General features: G+C 49.7%; 1 pseudogene; it reads right to left on the bottom strand.

Moving 5' to 3' along the window:
• Positions 1–5,498: 5,498 nt before the first annotated feature.
• Positions 5,499–9,074, bottom strand: LOC121475750 (annotated as a pseudogene).
• Between the last annotated feature and the right edge of the window lie 6,994 nt (positions 9,075–16,068).

Genomic DNA, 16,068 nt, shown 5'->3' with positions numbered 1-16,068 from the left:
TCTTCAGCTGGTGAAAGGTTTCATTTGCTGTTCATTCTCCAGCTGCTTTAGGTTCAAGGTTAGCTTTTGTATTTGAGTTCTTTCCAGTTTTTGGATGGATGCTTGTATTGTGATGTATTTCCCCCTCAGGACTGCTTTTCTGTATCCCAAAGATTTTGAATGGTTGTATCTTCATTCTCATTAGTTTCCATGAATCTTTTTAAATCTCTAATTTCTTGGTTGACCCTTTCATCTTTCAGCAGGATAGGACCTCCAGTTTGGATTGCATCTCACTTAATTGATTTTTAATTTTGGCCTGATTAGATCGAAATTCTATGTCATGAAGTCTCTTGAATCCTTTATGCTTTTTTCCAGAGCCACCAGTAGCTTTATAATTGTGCTTCTGAATTGGCTTTCTGACATTGAATTGAAATCCAAATTCTGTAGCTCTGTGGGAGAGAGGGCTGTTTCTGATTCTTTTTGTGGTGAGTTCTTCCTCCTAGTCATTTTGCTCAGTGCCGAGTGGCTAAAAACAACTTGTAAAGGAAAAAAGAAAAAAGGGGCGGAAAACAAAAAACAAAAAGGGGTATTCTCTGATTTTATATACTGTAAGTGCCTAGACTTACCCTTGAACCTTCTAGCGCTGCTTGGACAAGAACCTGCTCTTCCCCTGTCCTTCCAGCTGGTCTTCTGGGGGAGGGGCCTGCCGTGCTGATTCTCAGGTGTGTGCACATGTGGGACGTGCTTCGCCCCCTGGCAGGTGCAAGGCTCACTGGGAGCTGTTTATCCTGTGAGGCCTCTGCTCACTGGCGGCCCCTCTCTGTCCCAGGTACAAGGTGACACTAGGAGGAACAACAACAGAAGCGGCGGCCAGGTCAGCTCCCGGAGTAACTGCAGGTCAGTCTTATAGGGTCCTGGCTAGTCCAGGGGCGGTTGACAATCGGTGGTTGACAATCAGTGCTGAAAATTCCCCGGTCCCAGGTTTCTGTCATGTAAACGTCCACCTAAACTCAGGGTCAGTGGTGGAGTGACTAGGAGGTAGGACCAGGAGGAGGAGGATGGAGCGAAAGCAGTATTGGAGTAGGTCCCAAGGGGGTCCTGTGCATCCGTGTTGTGAGGGGCCTCGCTTTCACTTAGAGCTGTGTACCCCATGGTGGTGTGCTAGGAGTTTGGCGGCCGTGGCTGTCATAAGGGCTACCGTTTTGGGACCGGTGCACTTAGGCTGTAAGGTTTTTGGGTGTAGTTCTTCTAGCAGGACGCTGTCCCCTGGGGCCAGGGCTTGGGGAGTATCTGGTGTGGGTTCCCCTGGAGTTGGGCTGACTGAATCGCATGGGCCCGCAGGAGGGCTCTTAGAAGAGTTAGGTAAGGTAGGTAAGATGGGAGCAGAGGAGGCGGTGACAGAAGATTTTGAGTGAGCAGGAAGGCCCACCCATAGAGAAGCTGAAAGGGACTTAGACCTTATGGCCCTCTAGGGGAATCTCTGAGCCTTGTTAAAGCCAGAGGGAGGAGGGTGGCCAGGACAGGCGGGCTTCAAGGGCAGTTTGGTGAGACGTCCCTCGAGAAGGCCGTCGGCCCGCTCTACCTTACCCGAAGACTGGGTTGGTATGGGATATGGGGTTTCCAGGTAATATTTAGGCTCTCAGAGACTTGTAGGATGATGCTGGAGACGAAAGCTGGGCTGTTGTTGGATTGTAGGGTCCGCGGGAGGCCGAACCTCGGGATGATGTGTTGCAGGGCTATGGTGGCCACCACCTCCGCAGTGTCCCGAGGTATGGAGAAAGCCCCTATCCACCGTGTAAAGGTGTCCACTAAGGCTAACAGGTAGGGAAAGGATTTATGGCGTGGCATGTGGGAAAAGTCAGGCTGCCAGTCCTCGCCAGGTTGGTGTGCACAGAGCTGCTGATTAGGCCCTGGCCTGCGAATTCCCCCTGGAGCGTTGACCGTGGAGCAGGGTTTGCAAGACTTAGGCACCTCTCCGGTAACCTTTCGCAGATGTGGAGAGTGGAAAAGGGGTTCTAGGAACTGGTGTAAGGCCTTGGGACCAATGTGTAGGGATGGCCCAATATCTGAAATGATCATGGGTGCTAAATGGTTTGGAAGAGCGAGTTTCTTTGGAATGAAGATCCAGCCTTTTTCCCTGGTGATTCCTCCCATCCTTTGAGCGTCTGTCTGAGTTTCCTGGTGTTTGTAAGAGGGGGACTGTGGTGTGTGGAGGAAGAGGAGGGGGGAGATGGTGGGGGTCTAAGGCAGTGGGTCGGGCAGTGAAGTCGGCTTTGTTGTTGCTTCAGAACACCAGGTCCTTGGAGGGTTGGTCCACGACAGTGGACAATGGCTACTTCAGTGAGGTTGAGGGTCTGAGGGTCTGGGCTGAGGGTCTCCAGTAGTTGTGAAATGATGTGCCCATTGATTATGGGGGTTCCCTTGGTGGTAAGACACCCTCGCTCTTGCCAGAGGACAGAATGTGTATGTGTGATGAGGGAGGTCTATTTGGAGGCAGTGTATGTGGTGTCCCGAGGGGGAGGGCAAGCACCTCTAGGATGGCGTCGAGGGTAAGTAAGTACGGTGTAGGCCACGTGTCTCTCTCAGGCCGTCCGGGGCGATGAGGGAACTACCATCCACAAAGAGGATTTGGTCAGGCTTCAGGAGGGCTTGATAGGAAAGTCCTGATGTGGAGGAGTCAGATCCTGCAGGAGTTGAGGGCAGGAATGGGAGTGGTCTGAGTGAGTCGCGGGGGGGGGGGGGGGAGTACCCACCCATAGGAGGGTATCAGGATTTAGACGAGAGGTTGAAAGAGGTTGGTAGGTAGATGTCCGGGATTTCGATGAAGAGGAGAAGATCAAGTTGGAGTCTAGAGGGATCCAGATGAGAAACAGATTTCTGGATCAGTAGATCTATGTCCCAGGCGGTGAGAGGAGAAAACGGTGTGGGGCCGTGTAGAGTGAGTCTAAGGGCCGCCTTTGTAAGGGAGGCAGCCCCAGCCAGGGCTCTCAGACTGGTTGCAAGCCCTGAACGGCGACATCTAGCTGTTTTGAGAGGTATGCCCGTGTCCGCTACGTTGGTCCTGTTGGCTATACCAGGAGGCGAGGGGCCGAGTGGGAACGTACATCAGTCAATAAGTAGGGAGGTTTTGGGGGTTCTTGAAGAGCTGAAACGGGTCCCAAAGTAAGGCAGTCTCCTAGTTTGGAGAAAAGGTGTTTGACAGGGGAGGAGTCTGTCCGAGGTCCCTGTGGGGTTTATTTGGCTGCCCTGTGGAGGGGTCGTGCCAGGAGAGCGAAGTTAGGAATCCAGTACCAGAGGAAACCCACAAGACCCAAGAAAGAATGTTTTCGGCGTTCTGGCGGCGAGAGGGGAGGCAGAGATCCCGGAGTAGGCGGAGGTGGTCTCCAGTGAGTGTTTTAGAGGTTGGGGTTAATGATATACCCAGTAGGTAGCCGTGGGGGTGCAAAGTTGCGCTTTGGAGGGAGTGACCTGGTCCCCTTTAGAGCCAAGGAAGCTGAGGAGGAGAGCCGTGTCTTCCTGTGAGGAAGGTCGGGAGGAGCTACAAAGGAGAAGGTCATCGGCTTCTTGGAGGAGTGTGCTATGTGTGAAAGAGCATTGTTGGAGATGTCTAGAAAGGGCCTGGCCAAAGAGATGGGGACTATCCTTGGGTCCCTGAGGCAGGACCGTCCAGGCCAGTTGTCCTGAGGTATGTGTGTCGGGGTCTTCCCATGGGAAGGCCAAGAGAACGTATGAATGTGAGTGTGGAGGAGCAGTGAATCAAGAACGCATCTTTGAGGCCTAAGCGTGAGAAGTGAGTAGTGGTGGAGGGAACATTAGAAAGTGGGGTGTATGGGTTGGGCACCAGCGGGTGGAGAGGGCTAACAGCCTCGTTGATGAGTCTTCAACCTTGTACTAGGCGATAGGCTCCAGAAGGTTTCCTGACAGGGAGAATGGGGGTGATGCTCGGGGAGCTGTTGGGGATAAGGAGGCTGTGCTGGCAAAGTCGGTCTGTACTAGGTTTAAGTCCCCGTCGGTGAGTTTCCGAAATGGAGGTTTGGGGCTGAGAAGGAGAGGAGGGGGGGTTTGATCTTTTAAGTGGGTTTTGACTGGGGGGTGGTGAGTGGCCACCATTGGTTTAGAGGTGTCCCAGACTTGGGGGTTAATGGGTAGAGGGAGACGGGGGCCGTGGAGTGGAGGTATCAGGAGAAATGAAGGGTAAGACGAGGTGAGCAGAGGCAGTGGGTGAGGGAGAAAGACGAACGGTGGCCTTGAGTTTGTGTAGAATATCCCGGCCGAGGAGAGGAGCCGGGCAGGAAGGAGTTCTAAGGAAGGAGGGTGAGAAGGGGAGCCCGTCCGTGGAGTAGAGGAGGTGCCATCAGTTCCCACCACCACCACTGGAGAGGGGAACCCGGCACCCGAGTGGAAGGCAGAATGGAGCCAGTCACCCCGTGTCCAGCATGAACGAGATGGACTTCCCCAATCCCGGTAGCAGGACCCCACGTTGTGCCCCGGGTAGCAAATCCGAGAAAGCACCCAGGAGCCGACACCGATGTAAACACACGAGGGTTTATTTACAAGCTCAAGCTTGGGTCCAAGTATACCTGACACGGCAGAGCAGGGACTTGGACCCCAAGGCTCAGAGGCGTAGCAGCTTTACGGGGTCCAGTGGCCAATGGGATTGTAACACACATGGAAGGTTGCATAGTCATGTGAGTCCGCACACAGGGGGCCAGTTGAATCCCAATTTACCGTATGGTGACTGTTTGAACTGGCCTATCACTCTGGTCAGAATTGGCGCGTAGTTTTGGGGGGCACAAGCGGGGATTACACTTTTATGATCTGATTTCGGGTAAGGTTGTGCTCAGTGGCTTGACTAGGGTGGGGCAGCGCCTTAAGCAATAAGCAGGTCCTGTGGGGGGTCATAGCAGGAGGCGGCGAGTACAGCAGAAAATGGAGTTAGTCCTGCTCCGCTTTTCCAGGGGTAGGGGATTTTTATTAAATTCCCTGGGTGCCACATTCCCCCCTTTTTCATAGGATCCTATGCAGGACCCAATTTCGGATTCTGGGTTTCTGTCTAAAGAGGCAGTGGTTGGCATTGTTGCCTGAGTACCATGAGTTGTACTGTATTGACTCGGTCTTTGACAAAAAGCTACTGGTCTATTAATGAGGCAGGGTCCGAAGGTTAGAAGGAGGAGGCGGATGACCAGTGGGCCGGCGGGGAGGATAACATGGTAGTCAGCCAGGGGGAATGATTAAACCAGGGTTCGAACCAACCTTGTTGTTCTCGCTCCCATTTACATTTCAGCAAAGAAGCAACATCCTACATTTAAGGCAGCACATAATCCCCCCCCCCCCCCGCTTTGTTGTAAGAAGACTAAGTATAATCGCCTTCTATTTTGAAGGACAACCTCAGACTAGGGAGTCTTGGAGGTGGGAAATAAGTGAGATCGGCACAGTCTTAGCTTTCGGGGATTGTCCTTTTCTGGTTGGCTTTTCCATTCTGGAACAAAGTCCTTGAGAACGGCGTGTGGGTCAGCTGGCTGGTCGTGGGTGTAGTGGACCCAGGGAGTAATCCCGTCAACTTTGAGAGTTGTGGGAGTGGTCAGGATCACGATGTAAGGTCCCTTCCAGCGAGGTTGAAGTGTCTGGTGTTGGTATCTCCGCACGTACACCCAATCACCTGGCTGATATTGATGGGGTTCCGGGGGTGGCCCAGTCTTCTAGAGGGCCCTCAGCTTAGGCCACACCTGCTCATGGGTTCATTGTAACATTTGGAGGGTGAAAAGAAGTTGGTGATCATCCAATTCAGCAAGCACCTCAGGTTTTAAATTGGGGATAATAGGTGGAGGAAGACCGAACATGATCTCGTAGGGAGTCCGTCCCCCCTTATATGGGGAGTTCCTCACCCTATATAGGGCGAAGGGGAGGAGAGTCACCCAGTTCCCGCCAGTCTCCAGGGCTAATTTAGTTAAGGTCTCCTTGACTGTTCTGTTCCTCCTCTCTACCTGTCCTGAGCTTTGGGGCCTATATGCACAATGTAATTTCCAATCCGCCCCAAATATTTGTGCCACTCCCTGTATTACCTTAGAGACGAATCCTGGGCCATTGTCTGATCCAATTCTAACAGGAAAACCATACCTCGATAAGATGTCTTTAGCAGTTTCTTGGTCAAGGTCTGCGCTGTTTCATGTTTGTTGGGAAATGCCTCTGTCCGCCCTGAAAAAGTATCCACAAACACTAGTATATACTTGTCCCCGTATTTTCCAGGTTTTTCGTCAGTGAAGTCCACTTCCCAGTAGGCTCCTGGGCGGTCCCCTCAGAGTCAGGTACCTGGGTGAGATCCATGGGCGGTGGCATTAGTTAACTGGCATGCGTGGGCAGCTTGCCAATATCTGCTTGATCTTTCCTCGAGAGCCTTTAATAGTGATCTTTGCATGCCGTATGAGGTCTTCCATTTTCCTTGTTCCTGTATGAGTACTCCAATGCATTTTGGATAGGCCTCACCGTCCTAGTTCCTCTGGCAGGATGAGGCTGGAGTCTGCGGCCCTCCACCAGCCACGCAAGCATTGGGTCGTGGGCAAGCGTTTGATCCAGTGCAAGTCAGTGTCAGTATAGTTGGGAGTGTCAGGCAGGGTTGGAGCCCCCGGATCAGGTCGTGTGGTTGTTAAAACCTGGGTCATCATAAGGGCCACGTCCTTAGCTTTGGAGTCGGCTATTCGGTTTCCCCTGGCTACTGGTAGTACTGCTCTGTGATGTTCAGGACAATGAGTGATAGCTAGGTCCTTGGGCAGCCAGAGGGCCCTTAGGAATTCAAGGATCTCTGTTTTATTTTTATTTTTATTTTTTTTAAAGATTTATTTATTCGTGATAGACACAGAGAGAGAGAGATGCAGAGACACAGCAGGAGGGAGAAGCAGGCTCCATCCCGGGAGCCCAATGTGGGACTCGATCCAGGACTCCAGGATCGTGCCCTGGGCCAAAGGCAGGCGCTAAACTGCTGAGCCACCCAGGGATCCCTGTTTTATGTTTAATAGTTTTTCCCTCTGCTGTGAGAAGCCCTCTCCCTGTGAAGGGCTCCGTGGATATAGTGGTGGCAAAGTCGTACCTGCTGTCAGTATAAATGTTTATTCGTTTACCTTTCCCCACGGTTAGCGCCTCGGCCAGTGCAATCACTTCTGCCCGTTGAGCCGATATTCCGGCTGCCAATGGCTCTGCCCAGATGCTCTCCGTTTCCATGGTTACGGCTGCCCCCACGAATCTGATTCCTTCTCGGACAAAACTGCTGCCGTCCGTGTACCAGGTGGTGTTCACGTTCGGCAGTGGCTGGTCCTGGAGATCAGCTCTGATTCCATGCACCTGTGCCACAATTTTTTGACACATGTAGAGGGGGGTCCCAGTCTGGGTTAGGGAGTAGCTTTGCCGAATTCAGGGATGTTGGTGCCTTAAATCAAATTCTGGTGGGGTTTAGCAGTAGGCTCTGATAATGGGTCAGACGGGCATTGCTGATCTAGAAGTCTGGAGGCTGTTTAAGTACTCCTTCAATAGCATGTGGGGTGGTAACATGCAGTTCTTGCCGCATGGCCAGTTTGTCTGCGTCCTTGACCATAGTGGCCACCACGGCAATAATTTTTAAGCATGGGGGCCATCTAGTGGCTACCGTGGCCAACTTTTTGGAGAGATAGGCTATCGGTCTCTTCCAGGGACCTAGGTACTGGACGAGGACCCCTTTTGCCACCCCGTCTTTCTCGTCCACATACAGGTAGAAGGGCTTGGTTAGGTCGGGCAACCCAAGAGCTGGGGCAGACAGCAAGGCCTGTTTAAGATCATTAAAGGCTTTGTTCATGGCCTCTATGCATTCAAAATTCTGCTGGTGCCTGGTGGCCTCATCGAGGGGGGTCTAGCCATCTTGGCAAAACCCGGAATGGATAATCGACAGAACCCTGCTGATCCCAAGAATTCATGTACCTGGCATATGGTTTGCGGCTGTGGGATCCTTAGGACGGTTTCCTTCCATGCGTCCGTCAACCATCTTTGTCCATCCTTTTTTTTTTTTTTTGTCCATCCTTTAATGTGTACCCTAGGTAGCTCACCTCTGCTCTTCAAATCTGGGGTTTTTTAGCTGAGGCCGGGTATCCTAGAGCTGCTATTGTCTGGAGCAAGTACCTGGTGCCTCGCAGGCATGTGTCCTGGTCTGCTGCTGCCAACAGGGTATCATGAACATATTGCAATAAGGTCAAATGAGGGTGCTCAGAATGGAACTCACCAAGTCTTCGTGTAAGGCCTCATCGAAGATGGTCAGTGAATTTTTTTTTTTTTTTTTTTGTCAGTGAATTTTTGAATCCTTGTGGCAATCGAGTCCAGGTGAGCTGGCCATTGATGCCTTTCTCGGGGTCTGTCCATTCAAAGGCGAAAAGGTCTTGGCTCTTGGTTGCTAAAGGCAGGCTGAAAAAGGCTTCTTTTACATCTAATACAGTAAAGCAAAGTTTGTGTGGAGGCAGGGTGGAGAGGAGGGTGTATGGGTTTGGGACCCTAGGGTGCATATCCTCCACTCGCCAGCTGACTTCCCTTAAGTCCTGGACTGGCCTGTAATCATTAGAGTGCGGTTTCCGCACCGGCAGCAAGAGAGTGAGTGTTCCATGCCGACTGGCACGGCCTCAATATGCCCAAGTTCAGTGGTTACCATATGTGGGGTGTGATTCCCGTATGCGCTATGGGAGGCATGGGGTATTGGCGGACCCTGACGGGTCTGCCCCTGGCTTTAGTTCTATGTAAATGGCCAGTCGGTGCCAGGCAAGCCCAATTCTCCCAATTTCTGCCCATGCTTGGAGAAATTCCTGCAACCAATGGTCAATGTCAGTCACTGGGGCCAAGGGCATTTGGTGGAGACGATATTCGTCTTCTACACTCAGGACAAGCACCTGAATCGGGTGCCCCTCCTTGTTTAGGATTTTTGCCCCTTCGGGGTGGAAGCAAATTTGTGCCCCCATCTTGGTGAGCAAGTCCCAACCTCACGATGGGTAGGGACACTCAGGGATGACCATGAAGGAGTGGGACACCCGGCCCATGCCTAGATCCACAGTTGGCCGGGTAGTCCATGAGTGCTCTTTGGTGCCCATGGCCCTTGCACCCATGAAGTCTTGCTAGCCAATTTACCTTGGGGTTGTAATAAAACCGAATGTTGTGCCCCAGTGTCCACTAGGAATTCAGCGGGTTGCCCCTCCACTCTGAGAGCTACCCTGGGCTCAGGGAGGGGTGCCGAACCCCGACTCCCCTAGTCGTCCATGTCCTCTATCTCCAAGTTTTTGGTAGGGGCCTTGGGTCTTTTGTTAGGGCAGTCTTTCACCCAGTGGCCCTCTTCCTTGTAATAAGCACATTGGCTTTTGTTCAGTTTAGGGCACTCCGGATGGGAACCAGGGCCATCCTCCTTACCTGTCCCTGAAGCCAGTTTCTTGAGGTGTCTCCGACTTTCCCGTGGGTCGTCCATGGTTGTGGCTAGGTTTCGGGTCTGCCGGTCACTTAGTTTGCTGCTCTTCCAGACTTTATTATTATAGACTTTTTCTGCTACTATTACTAAGTCCTGCAAGCTCTTCTCCCCCGGTCTCTCTACTCTTTGCAATTTCTTTTTAATGACTGGAGAGGCCTGGTTAACAAAGGCCATGATAATTGCGGCCTTTGTTTCTGGGGCTTCTGGGTTCATAGGGGTGTACTGCCTAAAAGCCTCTATGATCCTTTCTAAGAAGGCTGCTGGACTCTCATCCTTACCTTGTCTTACTTATATCATACACTCTGGCCAGATTTGTAGGCTTGCTGGGAGGACGGAAGTTGGCAGGCGTAAGGGACATCTCCCGAGTCCCCCGGTTGACGGTCTGCCAGCGCAACCGCCTAAGCCAGTGTCAACCTAATACAGATTGGAATTCCTACAGGTAAAAATACAGTTTAGAGCTCTCAGGAAATATGTGCGCAAAAGGTGGAAAAAGTTGAGTATACTCTCCATGCCTGGCACTCTCCGGATGGGGTCCTAGGGGTCTCTTGGATCCCGGACGAGCCCCCAAATGTTGTGCCCAAGATCGCGTATCCGAGAAACCACCAAGGAGCCGACAGCGATGCAAACGCACGAGGATTTATTTACAGTCTCGAGCTTGGGTCTAAGTATATACCCGACACGACAGAGCAGGGGCTTGGACCCCGAGGTGGGTTACAGCTGGGTTTTTTGGGCTGGTCTAGGGGTTTAAGATGGTAGCCAGAGATCTCTCTCTCGGCCTCCACAGAAAGAGGCTTGCTTTCAGTACTTGAGAGGGTCTAACTATAGCCCATCCGGCCTCGCTTATTCCCTGCTCTACAAAGCATCTGCCGTCAGTATACAGATTCCACTCAGGATTGTCTAGTGGAGTCTCCTGCAGATCCTGCCTGGCAGCATCATCTTGCATTATCATTTGTTCACAGTCGTGTTCCAGTTTAGCCTCCTCCTCTGGCAAGAAAGTTGCAGGATTTAAAGATGTACAAGGTGTAATGCAAATAGCGGGTTTCTCTAGGAGTAAGGCTTGATATTTCAAGAGGCGACTATCAGCCAGAAGCCTCCTTTTGATTCCCATAGTCTTGTTACATTACGAGGGGCATAACCAGGTCTCTCTGCCCCCAAAGTTATCTTAGTAGCTCCAGGTATTAGAAGCTCAATGGTGCTGCCACCCGTAAACAAGCCGGCCCTCCTTTTGACACCATGTCTGATTCTTTGCTTAGGTATCCTGTCGGTTGCTGAGTTGATCCCCTCGTCTGCGTCACAACTCCAAATGCTATTCCCTTTCTTTCTGTAACATACAAGTTAAACTCTTTTCCTACAGGAAGTTAGAGCTGGAGCTTTTAATGAAGCTTGTTTAAGTTTGTAAAAGGCCCGGATGCCTGGGTGGCTAAGCTGTTGAGCATCTGTCTGCCTTTGGCTCAGGGTGTGATCCCAGGGTTCCAGAATAGAGTCCCGAATCCAGCTTCCTGAATGGAGCCTGCTTCTCCCTCTGCCTAGGTCTCCCCCTCTGTGTGTGTGTGTGTGTGTGTGTGTGTGTGTCTCATGAACAAAGAAATTTAAAAATCTTAAGAAAAAAAAAAAGAATCGGCATATCTCTGCAATCTAATTCAAGCATTTGGCTTGTATTTTGACAGACTTCAGTATAGTGGTCAGGATTATCTACAAATTTGCCAAAGTCACTCTTGATCTGTTTATAAAGTCTTGGAGAGAGAATGGCACATGTACCTTACTTGGGCCGAATCTACTACGCGTGTCAGTTCATCGGTACAGCTAGTGCACCTTCCTCTCATTGGGAGGTTTCTCAGTTTGAGGCAAGCCTGGGTAAGGCCGGCAGGAAGGTTTAACAGGTGCCTCTTCATGGGAGGGAGCCTCAGGGGGCAGGTTATCAGCATTTGCCCCTTGTGATCTTTTGCTTTGCCTAGGGAGGTGTTTTCTTTGCAAGATTTACAGAAGTCGGCCTGCTCTTGTAAGGCACAGAAGGGACTTTGGACCATTTACCTCCCCTTTTACAGTATGAATCTAATTGCAAGATAGTTTTGTTTCAATACTTCCCTCAGGGGGGACCAGGTCTCTCCATCCTCCAGATGATCCTGAAGCCAGGACTGGGAACAGAAAAACATCATACACTTCCTTTTCAGTGTCAGTGGGTCAATTTCTCCAACTTTTCAGAATGCAGTGCACAAGCATCTCTGCAAAGGCTGATTGGTTCCCACCTCGAAATTCTCGTAGGAATCTCCTGCCCTGTACCTGTTCTAGAGAGGTGACCACTGATGGCATCCCTACAAGTCAGCTCTCACCTAAACCAAGGTGTCCCTTTGCTGCCTATCCAAGGTGATAGAGTGGCCTGACATCTTGGGATAAGGAGGGATGAGGCCAGCGGGAGTAGCCACTCTCACCCGTCTGCCACCTAAATGGTCCTGCTTCCTCTGGATCTTGTGAAAAACTGAGTCCTAATCCAGAGCTTAGCGAAGCTTAATAATTTAAACGGCGCTATTCCTTTTAGAAGGCTGAGGAAGTAAGTGGAACACCTAGGGTCTCTCAGTGGGAGGCCTACGCTGCTTGTGGATGAGGCTTCCCAGAGTGTCACCCCCAGGGCCAGTCTCCTTTGTTTTTTTTTTTTTTTAAAGATTTATTTATTCATAAGACACAGAGAGAGAGAGAGAGAGAGCGCGAGAGCGTGGCAGAGACACAGGCAGAGGGAGAAGCAGGCTCCTTACAGGGAGCCCGACCTGGGACTCAATCCCAGGTCTCCTGGATCAGGCCTGGGCTGAAGGCGGGGCTAAACGGCGGAGCCCCCGGGGCTGCCCAGGTCTCCATCCTTTTACCTGTGTTGGAGACCCCAAGGCCACCAGTGGTAACCAAAGGGCAGGTTCAGAGTGCTGGATTGCCAGTCCTTATGTGCACTCTCCAGATGAACCTTAGGCTAGCAGGGAATCCTGTTTGTTTTTTGTTTTTTTTGTATATTTTTTTATTGTAGTTTGATATGCCAACATGTAGCATAACACCCAGTGCTCCTCCTAGCAAGTGCCCCCCTCAGCGCTCATCACCCAATCACCCTGTTCCCCCACCCACCTCCCCTTCCACTACCCCTTGTTCATTTCCCAGAGTTAAGAGTTTCTCATTGGCTGGCAACTTCTCTGATATTTCCCACTCGTTTTCTCTTCCTTCCCCCTATAATCCCTTTCACTATTTTTTATAGTCCCCAAATGAATTAGACCATATAATGATTGTCTTTCTCCGATGGACTTCACTCAGCATAAATAATACTCTCCAGTTCTATCCACATCGAAGCAAAGGGTGGATATTCATCGTTTCTAATGGCTGAGTAATATTGCATTGTATGTATAGACCACATCTTCTTTATTCATTCATCTTTCGATGGACACCCAGGTGCAGGTGTCCCGCCGTTTCCCTGCATCTGTATCATTGGGGTAAATCCTCAGCACTGCAATTGCTGGGTCGTAGGGCAGATCTATTTTTAACTCTTTGAGGAACCTCCACACAGTTTTCCGGAGTGGCTGTACCAGTTCACATTCCCACCAACAGGGCAAGAGGGTCCCACTTTCTCCACGTCCTCTCCCACATTTGTTGTTTCCTGTCTTGTTAATTGTCACCATTCTCACTGGTGTGAGGTGGTATTTCATTGTGTGTGTGTGGTTTTTTTTAAGATTTTATTCATTTATTCATGACAGAGAGAGAGAGAGAGAGGCAGAAACACTGGCAGAGGGAGAAGCAGGCTCTATGCCAGAACCCGACATGGGACTCCATCCCGGGTCTCCAGGATCACACCCTGGGCAGAAGGTGGCGATATACCGCTGAGGCACTGGGGCTGCCCTCATTGTGGTTTTGGTTTTGTTTTTTTGTTTTGTTTTTGTTTTTGTTTTTTTTCATTGTGGTTTTGATTTGTATTTCCCTGATGGCCAGTGATGCGGAGCATTTTCTCATGTGCTGTTAGCCATGCCTGTGTCTTCCTCTGTTAGATTTCTGTTCATGTCTTTTGCCCATTTCATGATTGGATTGTTTGTTTCTTTGGTGTTGAGTTTAAGAAGTTCTTTATAGATCTTGGATACTAGCCCTTTATCTGATACATCATTTGCAAATATCTTTTCCCATGGAGCAGATTGTCTTTCAGTTCTGTTGTTTCTTTTGCTGTGCAGAAGCTTTTTATCTTGATGAAGTCCCAATAGTTCATTTTGTCTTTTATTTCCCTTGCCTTCATAGATGTATCTTGCAAGAAGTTGCCGTGGCCAAGTTCAAAAAAGGTGTTGTGTTGCCTGTGTTCTCCTCTAGGATTTTGATGGAATCTTGTCTCCCATTTAGATCTTTCATCCATTTTGAGTTCACCTTTGTGTGTGGTGTAAGAGAATGGTCTAGTTTCATTCTTCTGCATGTGACTGTCCAATTTTCCCAGCACCATTGGTTGAATAGACTGTCCTTTTTCCAGTGGATTGTCTTTCCTGGTTTGTTGAATATTAGTTCACCCTAGAGTTGAGGGACCATTTCTGGATTCTCTATTCTGTTCCATTGATCTATGTGTCTTTCTTTGTACCAGTACCACACTGTCTTGATGATCACAGCTTGGTAGTACAACCTGCAATCTGGCATTGTGATGCCCCCAGCTCTGGTTTGCTTTTTCAATATTCCCCTGGTTATTTGGGGTCTTTTCTGATTCCACACAAATCTTAAGATGATTTGTGCCAACTCTCTGAAGAAAGTCTATGGTATTTTGAAAGGGATTGCATTAAATGTGCCAATTGCCCTGGGTAGCATTGACATTTTCACAATATTAATTCTTCCAATCCATGAGCATGGAATCCTATAAATGACCTTATTTTCCCGGGCTCTTCTACAGGAGCCCTCATCCTTTGGTCACATAAATTCACTTGAATCCCTTGCCCCATGGTGCCTGATGAGTCAGGCGATCATGATTGTTGTGCCCAAGATTGCAAATCCGAGAAACCACTGAGGGTTTATTTACAAGTTCGAGCGTGGGGCCAAGTATACTCCACACAGCAGAGCAGGGGCATGGACCTGTAAGTGGGTTACAGCTGGGTTTTTCATGGGCTGGTCTAGGGGATTTTCAGAAGGGGTGGAGGAATGTTTTTTTCTCATTCCAATATGGGGGGAAAGGGTGGGGGAGTTTCTTAAGATCTGATAAGGGAGGGGATCCCTGGGTGGCGCAGCGGTTTGGCGCCTGCCTTTGGCCCAGGGCGCGATCCTGGAGACCCGGGATCGAGTCCCGCGTCGGGCTCCCGGTGTATGGAGCCTGCTTCTCCCTCTGCCTGTGTCTCTGCCTCTCTCTCTCTCTCTCTCTGTATGACTATCATAAATAAATAATAAAAAAAAAAAAATTAAAAAAAAAAAGATCTGATAAGGGATTCTCTGAGCTCTCTAGTGTTTCTGATGTGGGATTCCCTGCTGAGGGCATTCTGAGCTTTGTTGTTTTTCTGGTATGGGACTTCCTGCCAAGGGCATTCTGAGCTTTGTTCTCATTCTAATATGGGGCTTAACTGAAGGAAGGTAAAGTTCAGCTCTTCTTCACAGGGCCTGAGATGGCTATATCTGTGCTAATGCTGAACTTGAGGTGGAATGGCCTTAATTTTCTCAGCCTCCACAATGATCAGTTGCAGTTAAGTTTCCTGCCTCACCCTTGCTTCTTTCTGTTCCAGTACCTGGGGCCCCGTTTGCAAGCATGACCCCACAATAAGCGAAGGTCCTCAGGCGGGAGGAAAAGCCAATACAGAAAGCCAGAAAACGGAAAGTGGAGCTGGTTAGGCTTAGGCCAACATTCTCTTCTTTTAGGGAAGGGGGATTGACTAAACCTTTTTCCAGAAGCCTTGTCAACCTGAGTCTTTAAGACCAGCAGCCTCGCTATCTGCCTTTAACTGGCTGACAAGTACCTGGTTTTGCTTTTTGTTACAAGAAGAGGTTACCGAAGAGAGAGATGTCACCCAGGAAAGAAAGGATAGAATCCACATTTACTCACCCTTTAAGGGGAGTGGCCCCAGGTTTGGGCACCAAAATGATACAAGAGAGCTTGGTTCTTGTCTCAAGGAGTCAAGGAATGAATCTAGAAAGACGACACAGAGTGAGCAAAGTGATAGAAGTTTATTAAGCAGACATGCAGAGAAAGCTCTCAGAAGTGAGTGGTTCCCCTGACAGGGGTGCCACTGAAGGCTTTTTATGGCCTTTTATAGGAAACTGCTCAGGGAACTTGGTAAATTTCTTGTCAGTATCTGGATGGATATTTAGAACAAAACTGGTGGATTTGTAACTATCGTAATAACAAGATGTTCTTATAAATATCATGAGCCCAAACAAGGTCTTCCTTTGTCTCTGATACCTCCTCCATAATATTTCTCTACATCTGAGATATCTGTGAGCCTGGTCAGGTAGCCCATGAGCTTGTGATTCTTGTGCTGTCTTGGTTTGAGCAGGGACTATATTGAAAACATCTTAATGACCTATTTCTTAGTCTGGTGAGTTTCTGTGATTACTTAGTAGCCATTCCAGGGGATATAGTCCCTAGCATTTTGGAGTTAGGGAGCCACGTTTATTTCTTCTGTTTTTGCTGTCTTATGTCTGTTTTCTTG

The sequence above is a fragment of the Vulpes lagopus genome, chromosome 14, assembly GCF_018345385.1.
Source record: "Vulpes lagopus strain Blue_001 chromosome 14, ASM1834538v1, whole genome shotgun sequence".
In the NCBI taxonomy this organism is placed as follows: Eukaryota; Metazoa; Chordata; class Mammalia; order Carnivora; family Canidae; genus Vulpes; species Vulpes lagopus.
The sequence above is the reverse complement of the archived record's forward strand: the minus strand, read 5'-3'. Positions and strand labels throughout refer to the sequence as shown.